This window comes from Pinus tabuliformis, chromosome 2_1, assembly GCF_031772625.1.
Source record: "Pinus tabuliformis cultivar Carrire ecotype Pingquan chromosome 2_1, CPIR1, whole genome shotgun sequence".
Lineage (NCBI taxonomy): Eukaryota > Viridiplantae > Streptophyta > Pinopsida > Pinales > Pinaceae > Pinus > Pinus tabuliformis.
Window position 1 is genome coordinate 479,835,063 of NC_142299.1, and position 7,697 is coordinate 479,842,759.

The 7,697-nt window shown below is 37.8% G+C and overlaps 2 pseudogenes; both read right to left on the reverse strand.

The window, feature by feature from the left end:
* Positions 1-786: 786 nt before the first annotated feature.
* Positions 787-1,575, reverse strand: LOC149200996 (glucan endo-1,3-beta-glucosidase 9 pseudogene; annotated as a pseudogene).
* Positions 1,576-6,618: 5,043 nt separating this feature from the next.
* Positions 6,619-7,404, reverse strand: LOC149200997 (glucan endo-1,3-beta-glucosidase 9 pseudogene; annotated as a pseudogene).
* Between the last annotated feature and the right edge of the window lie 293 nt (positions 7,405-7,697).

A 7,697-nucleotide genomic window follows, 5' to 3' on the forward strand; every position in this document is an offset into this window, starting at 1 on the left:
CTCTCCCACCTGTTTCTTCCTTTGTTGAATGTTGACACCTGTTACATGATCCTTTCAAGAGATTCCTTTTTCAAAAATTTCCCCTCGGTCCCTCCAAATTGGTTGACTGGGTTTCAATTATGTAGCTACAGTAGTTTCGTAGCGCGCTACGAAACTGCTATGCGTTAGGCATCATCTTCAGCAGTTTCGTAGCACGCTACGAAATTGCTGTGTAATCACCAAAACACAACTTGATGTGTGACTTCCTTAAGGAAATTTTTTCTGTTGGCTTAGCTGCATCTTTAAATCTCAATTTGCATTTTCATAACTTTGATCACAACTCTCATTTTCCTGTTAACCATTCTGATGTATCTCGCCTCCTTTTTCTTGAAATCAACCTAGCTTTGGCTTGGTATCTTCTTATCGTAGCTATCAACTACTACAGTATGTTTCTGAATTAACTTGTCCTGCTTTTCTTTCTCTTTATGAATCAACTCTTCTACCTTGGGCAAAATATGCATCATCAAATTGTAGGCCTATGGACACTGAGATCACCTTTAAGAATTTACTAGAACCCATGCAACAAGGCTACAAGAAACATCATATGATGTTGGTCCCTGGGTAATTCCCTAGGGAGTTTAAAGTGTTTAGTCCAGTACATTTGGCCATTGAGTAGTTGTTTGACAAAACAGGTGCAAATCACAGCCTACACTGTTTTACCTTTGACCATGAATAAATAGAACAAGATATCAGAAACCCTGCAGTTAGAAACAAAATAATAGATAGACCGCTATCAGGTATAACATTCTAGAACATAATGCCAAGAAAAGTCAGAGTACATGATAGAAATGTCCATTGGACTATCCAATGCTTCTTTACGCTACTATATTGGCTAGAAGCATATGAGTCACTAGTTGCAACCAAAAACCTGCAATCTCATATTGATGGGTCTACAATTGTTATCATCCCAAGACCATCGAAATTGCAGCTATCAACTGATTGATTGTGAAATTGATAGTAGTTGTTAAAAGCATATGAGATATTTCTTGGTGACCCAATATGATTGCAAGAACCTCTGGAAAAGAGGGCTGTACAATCTGAAGTTGAGCAGGCCTATTCCACATGCCTTGACACATTTGTAAGATCATGGTTATCATTTGCAACACACCACCTTGAAGACATGTATCTAACATTTTCTGAATTCACCAGACCCGCATCTTTCCCTATGTCATTCTCATATTTAATCTGATCATCAATTGTAAATATGCCCCAATGTCTTTCAAAATTTCCATGCAGAATGCTCCTTTGGTCCTCATCTAGCAGACTAAAAATATATGTTTCTATTGGGGGGTTTCCAGGCCTAAGCGGGGTGCCCTTGTTGCTTATGACGTGGTTTACCAGTCCTTGAATGAATCTTTTTGCATTGCTGACAGTTGCATTGAATTCCCCATCTGTTGACCATCCAACCTGTCCAACAACAATTGGAATATGTCCAAAGCCAATTGGATTTCCTGAAAGCCATTCTGTATCTTTGACAATCACCTCTTCCACAAAGGTATCAACATCAAAGTGTGTCAACCCTTTGTATCTGATCATATCTAGAAATATCAAAACATCTATGTTTGAAGTCTCTATTCCATACCGCCCCTCGCATATTGTAAAGCGTGTTTGCTTGAGCGAGTGTGATGACTTTCCACGCTACCTTCAATGTTTTTATTAGTTAGCTTCATATCCAACTCATCGCATTGAACATTTTCCTCTGCATGGAAATTTTATTGAGTTCAAAGAGTGATGATTGATCTGTCACCAGCAATACAGATCCTTCATCACCAATGGGTGACCATGGAACTATATTTGATGGTGTGTTAGGGTCCCTAGCTTCAAATCCTCTATTACTTACAAGCTCTGCCCACAACCCACCAGCTCCAGCATGATTTATCTCCTCGAAAAATAGTCCAAACAGAGTGGAAGGTATCTGTCTGCCGGGCTGTCCTGCTTCCACGTTAAAAAGACCGTCTGGTTCTCTTGCTGTGCTCCAACTCCATTTCCAGCGCACCATAAGACCGCCAAGGTGATAAAATACTTCAAAATTCCATATTTCTCTTCCATTTTTCAGAATTTAACGAGCAATATTAGCGAGAACGCACAAACTAGAACAAAGCTGAGAGACTCGGCACTCAATTAAACTCGTAGTGTACCTGACCGAAAAATTAATGCAGATATAACAATTTTTCAGCAATCGTTAGCAGATACACGAAAATATCTGTTCAGGGCCTCAAATTATATGACAGATGCGGAAAATACAATCTTTCTCAGACTTTAAAGGTTTCTGTTCTAAATCCATCAACTCTTTCCTTAAATTCTTCAATACTCACGCCTTGCTGAAGAACCCTGAAGCTGTTCCAATTGATGAGCCCACCTATTGTGACAAATTAGTTTCTGACATGTGAGTGGAGGAGCCAGCCTCTAATCCTCCAATACAAATTTCTAGATCACTCAAGATACCTATAGAAAGGATCGGAAAGTCAAACAACATATCTTGTAGAGTATTGCACAAGTTATCTAATTCTACCATACTAACATCAATAGGTTTCCCCTCCAGTTCAAGATAGTTGCCAAAGCGTGTTTTCAAATGTTGAGGACTTCCAAAACAACAGAGCCACCCCCCAACCATAATTCCAATGCATGTAAAAAGGGCATGTGCTTCATTCATGCTATGTGTTTTCAGGATAACTGCTGTTATTCAATTTGCATTATAATCATGAGCAAAGACATATGGCACACAAAGTGCTGTCAAAAGCTTTATGATTATTTGTGACAGAATTTGGCGAAGCACCCATAATCCACGTAAGCAAGAAAACCCATCTGCTTTGACTTGCTCGAACTTTATTCGCCAACTGTCATCTGTAAGGAGTGCCATTTGACCTAACAATACCAATTTTGTCCATATCTTGAGAAAGATAAGCCTAAAAACCCAATCCTGATAGAGAAGAAACACGGGACTTTCATCCACAGGAACCCACAAAGAGACTACCACCAGAAGATCAAACAAAAGTCTGATGAAACAGGTATCACGATGATCCATAATGATAGAAGAATACAACTTTTCAGAACTATTAAAGACCATTTTATGAACTGCATGAAAAGAACTCTGAAGCTGTGAACTCTCAAATAGTTTACTAAATATCCAACTCCAGCTGCCATAGCCCAAATGACATAACATCCGATATTGTTGCAGTTAATTCTATGGGTAATTGGAAGCCGTGGAATTGAAGCAAACATTGCCCGCCCTAACGAAATAGGTATCACAAACATTGCTAAATTGAAGCAGAGCATGGTGGTCACTGAAGAAAACCCTGTTTCAAAAGAAAACTAAACCTAGACTAACACCAAACCTTTACAATCAAAATGATATGAACAATTTAGAAAATTTTTCTTAGCTGATAACAGGTGGCTCCACTTGGGATAGTGTGCTCCTGTAGTATGCTAAGAACTCGCAGGTCCAGTGCTTCATCCTCATATGACAAACTGACAATTGCTTGACAAGCATCCTCTTCAAGCTTCTCAGGCCTTCACCTCGGGTTTAATCTTGATGATCATTGTAGGAGAAAGAAATATACATCTACTAAAAGATGCTCAGCCAACCTTGAGCTTATTTTCATTTTCCTACCTACCTACCCTATCAATTCAAACTTCTTTCAGCTCAATCAAAGTGAAATTTTCAATGTAGCCAATCATTTGTTTTATCTGGTATTTGAGTTTTTTGACTGCATCGGAGTTCAGAGACACTATGATATTGTGATGACCACTGCCATTGAAATTGCCTCTGATATTCATAGAAAAACTAAAACACTGGAGAGTAAAACTCTTCCATGTAGTCAGCTATAGGATCCTAGAATACATGATCAACTTGATGGTTCTCGTAACTTTCTGGTTGTGCAAACTGATCTTCAATAACAGTGTACTCTTCCTCAATCACGAAAGAGAAAGGAAGCAACACCCTCTCCTTATGTGCTGCCATAGAAATCTTTTGAAAAGAATGTTCATAACCATGAAGACTATATGATTGAATTTTACCTTGTAAATGTTCAATATCTTTCTCAATGTCTTTAGCAAATTCATCCAAAAATTTCATCTTATCTTCTATCTTGCACTCAAATGATTTTAAAAATGAAGACAAGGACAAAGAAAAATTTTCATCTATTTCTTCATTAATATGATCATCATTCCATTGTTTGAAACTTTGAATTGAAGGGGAGTTTGCCACCACATCTGATCTATCTATCCATTCCTCCAAAAACATAAACCAAAAGTCTTCAAATGACTTAATAGATTTAGCAGGAAAGCTTTCAATCCACCGTTTACATTTCCCTTGAAATGAATCATAGAACATCATAATGCAAACATCCTCATGTTTAACTCTAAGAAGCTGTGTAAAATCATAGAAGTCTGATATATGCTTCAAAGTTAAATGCAAATCTTCTCCATTGAATTTTGGACCATTCCTTAGAAAATATGCATCTTTGGGAAAATGATTTGGGAAACCATGAATTCCTGAAAAATTTATGCATGCATACCTTGAAATAAGAATGGTAGCATCTGGGTCCTTCATAACTCCAATGGAATCACCATGAATCTATGAATTTCGAATTCTTCAACAGTGGAGTCGCCAAGGTAGTTTTGCAACCTCGAAAAGTTATTTGAGCTCCTGCTACCTTCAAAAGTTCAGCTTCTTAATTTCGGGAATGATTAATCTTCAGACTCCTGGTAGATGCACCAAAATATTATCTCAAAATCAGGCCCTGGAAGGCTGTAGACCAGGAAGACTTCAAGTAACTGTTTCAAACCAATCTTTTAGCTAAGGCTTAGCCTCCTTAGCCTGAGAGGGCTCTCTCAAAGGATTAAAGGTTTTTGATTATGATCAAGATGGCTAACTCTTGTGAAACAACTAAGAAATGAAAATGGTGGAAACATAACTAAAAAGTATCCATTGCGCTTATGGAGTCATATATGATTCAGTATTAACAATAGGGTTGGCTTTGCATGGAAGTTAAGGCATTCAGATTTCAACATACCAAACACATAGAAGGCATTTTATGAGTATATGAAGGAAATTAGAGCACTGTAAGTGATTTCTAAGTAATCAAATACTCATAACATTGTAGATAACATGAAAAGACAACAACAGAAACTCATTACATTGAACTCTTTATGATTCTTGAGAAGCATAAGCCAGTACTATATTACCAAAAAAAACAGAGTCTTTACCTAAGCCAAATATCAAAGCTTTTACTTATAAATTTCCAACCTCTATTACATTGTTGATTCTCCTATATATAGAGCTCTTCTAACTAACTTAGATTCCTCCTCAAGCATGAGGGGAACTCGAATTCTCCTTCTCATGACACCTATTGACATCTTAAACTAACTATTAAAAGCAACTTACTACTAATTGACAGCTCTAGAAACCTAAAACAATTAGGATTCTAATTCTACATCATGCTGAACATAGCATTTATTACAATCAATATTCATTCTCTGACAAGTGGTTTCCTTCAGCTTTAGCCTTGATGGATGTTTAAAGATCTTTGTCGGCCCTAACCATCTTATCTCTTTACTGCTGCTGAGAAATAGGAAGCTGCCCCTGTTTTATGCTTTTGGTTTCCTCAAAGATATTCATAAATAATTAACCATGCCCTTCTTCTTTGATTATACAAAAATATATTAGGATGCCATGTCCTTGATGTGTTGTCAACCTTTTGCATGTGTGAAGACAAGACCTCCTCCAAGCTGTTGAATATCATGAACTATAGTAACTCTGATCACTTTATAACAAAAAGTTTAGAGTTCGAATATAGGTCTCTCCCACCTGTTTCTTCCTTTGTTGAATGTTGACACCTGTTACATGATCATTTGAAGAGATTCCTTTTTCAAAAATTTCCCCTCGGTCCCTCCAAATTGGTTGACTGGGTTTCAATTATGTAGCTACAGCAGTTTCGTAGCGTGCTACGAAACTGCTGTGCGTTAGGTATCATCTTCACTAGTTTCGTAGCACGCTATGAAACTGCTGTGTAATCACCAAAACACAGATTGATATGTGAGTTCCTTAAGGAAATTTTTTCTAGCTGCATCTTTAAATCCTCAATTTTCATTTTCATAACTTTGATCCGAGCTCTCAGTTGCCAGTTAACCATTCTGATGTATCTCGCCTCCTTTTTCTTGAAATCAACCTAGCTTTGGCTTGGTATCTTCTTATCGTAGCTATCAACTACTACAGTATGTTTCTGAATTAACTTGTCCTACTTTTCTTTCTCTTTATGAATCAACTCTTTTACCTTGGGAAAAATATTCATCATCAAATTGTAGGCCTGTGGACACTGAGATCACCTTTAAGAATTTACTAGAACCCATGCAACAAGGCTACAGAAAACATCATATGATGTTGGCCCCTGGGTAATTCCCTAGGGATTTTAAAGTGTTCAGTCTAATACATTTGGCCATTGAGTCGTTGTTCAACAAAATAGGTGCAAATCAAAATCGACACTGTTTTACCTTTGGCCATGAATAAATAGAACAAGATATCTGAAACCCTGTAGTTAGAGACAAAATAATAGATAGACCGCTATCATGTATAACATTCTAGAACATAATGCCAAGAAAAGTCAAAGTACATGATAGAAATGTCCATTGGACTATCCAATGCTTCTTTACACTGTTGTACTCGCTAGAAGCATATGAGTCACTAGTTTCAACCAAAAACCTGCAATCTCCTATTGATGGGTCTACAATTGTTATCATCCCAAGACCATCGAAATTGTAGCTATCAACTGATTGATTGTGAAATTGATAGTAGCTGTTAAAAGCATATGAGATATTTCCTGGTGACCCAATATGATTGCAAGAACCTCCGGAAAGGAGGGTTGTACAATCTGAAGTTGAGCAGGCCTTTTCACATGCCTTGACACATTTGTAAGATCATGGTTATCATTTGCAACACAACACCTTGAAGAGAGGTATCGAACATTTTCTGCATTCACCAGACCCGCATCTTGCCCTATGTCATTCTCATATTTAATCTGATCATCAATTGTAAATATGCCCCAATGTCTTCCAAAATTTCCGTGCAGAATGCTCCTTTGGTCCTCATCTAGTAGACTTAAAAATATATGTTTCTATTGGGGGGATTCCATGCCTAAGCGGGGTGCCCTTGTTGCTTATGACGTGGTTTACTAGTCCTTGAATGAATCTTTTTGCATTGCTGACAGATGCATTGAATCCCCCATCTGTTGGCCATCCAATCTGTCCAACAACAATTGGCATCTATCCAAAGTCAATTGGATTTCCTGAAAGCCATTCTGTATCTTTGACAATCACCTCTTCCACAAAGGTATCAACATCAAAGTGTGTCAATCCTTTGTATCTCATCATATATGGAAATATCAAAACATCTCGGTTTGAAGTCTCTGTCCCATCCCGCCCCTCACATATTGTAAAGCGTGTTTGCTTGAGCGAGTGTGATGACTTTCCATGCTACCTTCAATGTTTTTATTAGTTAGCTTCATATCCAACTCATCGCATTGAACATTTTCCTCCATAGGGCAATTTTATTGAGTTCAAAGAGTGATGACCGATCTGTCGCCAGCAATACAGATCCTTCATCACCAATGGGTGACCATGGAACTATATTTGATGGTGTGTTAGGGCCCCCAGCTTCAAAT